This window comes from Rhipicephalus microplus, chromosome 8, assembly GCF_043290135.1.
Source record: "Rhipicephalus microplus isolate Deutch F79 chromosome 8, USDA_Rmic, whole genome shotgun sequence".
Taxonomy (NCBI): Eukaryota; Metazoa; Arthropoda; class Arachnida; order Ixodida; family Ixodidae; genus Rhipicephalus; species Rhipicephalus microplus.
The window spans coordinates 13810658-13815124 of NC_134707.1; positions in this window are offsets into that span (position 1 = coordinate 13810658).

Consider the following 4467-nt stretch of genomic DNA (forward strand, 5'->3'; position numbering starts at 1 on the left):
GCACTTGTGTATTTTTTTCTTTTATATTTCAGACTGCATTAAGGAATCGTCAGAAGCGAAGAATGTGGGACGAGCACATTGAAGCTTAGATATTGAAGGTATTTGTGGTTCAGAATAATGATGGAAGACATTGGGGTAACTGCTAGCATAAAGGAGTACTGGCGTGAACTTTAAATATTTTGGTATTGATGCTCTAAATAATAACCTTGGTTTCGAGGACCCCAAAAAAAGAGTATCATGGTGCTTAGGAATGAATCGCATGTATTTTAGTGCTGCTATCTTGAAGGGACGCTTTTCGTTTCTATATCGAGGGGATGGCTTTTTTGTGATGTGCCATGAGAGCGTGACGTCACGGGAAGACATAAGTTTGAGACTACTTGCGGTAGATGTGCCATCTCCTCATGGGGAACGTAGCGATGAGGGCATTGCCCCTAGCGACCCCGACAGCGATTTCTGTGATTGAGGACTCATGTAGGCCGCAGAGTTCGCAAACTAAATGGAACTAAGTTGACTCATCGGTATAATGTCCATGGCGGTTGGGCTGGCTTTCTGATGCTCAGCGACGAAAACTTCAAAATGAATAAAATATTTTATACTTGTTTGAAGACTCTGGCGTGTGGAGAGTGCTAACACTGCACACCAAGAAAGCCAAAAATGCCCCTTTGCGTTGTCTCAAAATTATGTCAGTACTGCTTTAAGCCATATTACTAAAAAGATTATTGAGCCTTGCCCTATGGGGGAAAATCGGGGCAAGTGATCCTCGACTTCTGCATGCATGCCATACTGCTTTTCTTTCTTTCCTTCTTTCTCTCTAACTCATTGCACTACACTCTCTCCTGTTTCCTTTCTCCACGCCAGGAAATGGTCCGTGATTCATGTGATTAGCAGCGCATTATCTGAGTTGCTACAGGCGACTATGGTCATGCATTCATTACCATGCAAAAATGAAATTTGGCAAAGTGAAATAAAAATTTACCTCGATAACCTCAATTAAACATAAAATTATACAACAAAATTGTCGTCTCACAAGCATACTAAGAATGGCGGGGAAAGAAGATAAAGTAGAATGGAGCTGTAGTAACCCTTGTAACCACTCCAATGACGTAAGCAGCAGTGGATTTCAGGTTGAACCCTTGTAACCACTCCAATGACGTAAGCAGCAGTGGATTTCAGGTTGATGTTATTATTTTATCCGCCATGAGAATACACATGGAACAAAAAGAAAAAGGTTCGAGCGTCCCATCACACAAGTGAAGCCCACCGTGTTGGCCTTCTTACCATTACTTTCAACGGTTCCAAACTAGGAAGTTCGTTTACCAATTATTTACTGCATAGTTCATCTTGCAACTAAAATAGCAGCTCACTGTTTTCGCTGTACCTATATACAACTATTGCTTTAAATAAACCTGAAAATGTTTTTCTTGTAAACATTCACGGAAATATAGTTTGTCCGTTACGAGATTTGTTCGCCTATTTATATCTTCTAAGGCGTTTTGAATCAAAAGATCCAAAGACCACAAATATTTCTTTGTGACATGCAGAGTTTTTTTCAATTTTCCTAATTATCAAATACGTGTTCAATGACGTTAGGTTAACTTCAACTCAGTAATCATTTATACATTACCAAGTATATGCGTACATATCTCCTTTTTTTTACTTTTATACACATTGGAAGTACCGTGTTTTACGAGTGCTAGGGTACAGAACCTGTGAAACCTGATTCATGGCTTTCGGTCGGTATCGCGAAGCGTCATTTAACATCTTTCATGCTGATTGATTTATTTATTGATTGAAACGTCTCTAAATATAGGAAGTACTACTGTTTTTGCAGGAACAAAAGACGTTGTCTCGGGGTGCCATCAACTCTCGTTACGGAGGGCTGGGCAAGGTCTACTCCATAATAGACATCTCTTCGTTATCGTCGTCTTCGATGTAGCTGGCATAAAAATGCCCAGCACGTGCGTGTCACTATTGAACTGTTTCGTGTTAGCTGCGAAAATGCGGCCTGCAAGTAAAAAAAAACGATAGCATAATCAAAGAAACTCTTCATGCTGTTGTGCAGTAAGTGTCCTCTAACATTTCTGAGATGCAATACCAACTAACCCACCAAGTCAACTTTGTCAAAGAGGTTCTAGTTGTGTTTATCTGGAGCCCCTTAAGTCAAATGGATGTTTTCCTGGATTCACTCTCGCGTAAGTGGAGCCTGTTTTTTTTTTTCTTCCATCTCCTGCGTGTTCATTCTTTTGCGAAAGAGCGATTAGAAACAAAAAAAAGTTCATATCAGTGCTCGAATTCCGTCGTCTTTTTTTATTTCCCTTGTGCGGTCGTAAGGTAGCCCCTAATATGCAGAACTAGAACGACATGTTTTGGGTGCTCCACGATACTCGTGCCTTTAAAGGGACACTAAAGAAGAAAAAAAAACGATTTTCGCTTTGTTAGTAAATTACTCTTTCGTAGCCCCAAAACTACGACGCTTACCGCAAGAACGTACTGGGTAAGCGAGAAAATTTGAAAACGAAAAATTTCGGTGCTGACATCACCAACAGGTTTTCACCTCAATCACATCTGCGTCATAGATTTTGATGTTGTCTATCAGGATCAGAATACCGCTTCCTACTAAGTCAGAATACCTTTTTTTTCCTACTTATTCAAATAACCCTCTTAACAACCTCGGCAAATAAAAAAATGGTTGCGTTATTTTTTGCTGACATTTCCCTTCTTTTGAGCACTATTGGCTCAGCAGTCTGTTTATGTGACATCGTAACAAAATAAACTCTTCATTAATCCGCATGGGGGATAAACTCTTCATTAATCCGTATGGGGGATATAAATGTTGATTTTCTCCGACCCTTCTTTGCCGTTCAGTCGTATATGCCCGTTGCATGACTATCGCGAACGGTCAACGTATTTTACTTCGTTTTGTGCGTTTTTTGACTGTGCAAGCGGAAGCAACATCGTGTAGCCGAAAAGCGCAATATGCTGATAGTGTCAATTCTTTAGTCTGACACAACTTATGTGTAAATGAAAAAAAAAATTGAACAGATGCCAAGTACCATGAGAATTCAAGTTATGCGAAGCACGCAGAGGGAAGGTGACTGTGGCGTAATTTTTATTGAGAGAAATGTCAAAAAGTGATGCAAAAGATGCGTGCAATCTTTTAGCATAGGTAATATATCAATATTAACGGTTAAACTTCCTAAAACAATAACATGATTATAAGAGATGCCGTAGAGAAAATGTTTACCAACCCGGGTTCTTAACGTGCCCCTAAAATTGCAGCACAGACATGTGTTGAACAGTCACATATGTTTTGTATAACCAGGTGTTTACACTTACGTGACGATACCAACTGCAACATGGGTAACACCAACACCAGAAACGGTAAGCTGATATGTGACGCTTGTGTTAGCGATAATGGTAGTCCTTGATAATGCTGCGTACACCATCTTCAACGGCTGGCGTTCAAGTATACAACAGACGTTGACCGGACGGGACGCCTCTATCATGCAGTACTTATATAATAATTCTAAAACTATATATCGGCGAGAATAAGAGAGGCATAGGTGTCTTTGACGCCTATTCAGCAAAACCATGGTTCACTGAGCAGTGCTGAACAGTTCAGCACCGACATCCAATATGTCAACGGGAAATGCAATGCGGTCGCCGACGCGCTCTCACGTGTAGCAGTGATTTGTTAGTTCAAAGCTCTCAAAATTCCGTCATTCTGAGATTCCACAGTATGGCTATTTGACAGTGTCCCGAATATCACGTAAGAATTCATTTCATTTCACCAGCAAGCCCTTGAACTGGCGGAACAGCTTTGAGATGTGGGCTCGTGTCTGCGTTAATGTTCGACAAAACTAAATGACCCGAACATGCAATAGGTTCATGGAAAGCAGAAATGCGCGTTAATTGTTGTAATTGACTGAAGTCTGAAAGTGAAAACCCGAGGCACGGCGCCAAGCAAGTGTAAATATAAAAAACACACACCAGAATAAACTTCAATTGCCACACGGGAGTGTCGTTCACAAACAAAATAACAACATAGATATGTGGGGTTTAACGTCGCAAAAACAAAATAAGAAAATAAAAACATGTCTCCGAGTAGGTCAACTTAAGTACGCTTGAATACACCACGCAAACAGCGCGCAGACAGTGACGGTAGATTGTCATTGCTCTAGTTGAGAATGCGCCTGTATCACGAGCGACTCGAGATAAAGTCGTCGGGACAGTGTTTTTGTTTTTTTAGCAAGAACACTTGCATTCCCGTTGTACTGAACTGAAGTGTACAATCTGTGGCGTAAATTGAACTCATGTGGATGAAAAATAATCCTGTCTATGCTTTAGCTCTAAACCCACAGCATTCCCATTGCGCTTCCTATCCAGCTAACACGTCCAGAAAACCCTAGTGCAGAACCACCCGATGATGGGGATGAAGAAGTGCCTTTGTACGTACGTAGCTGAACC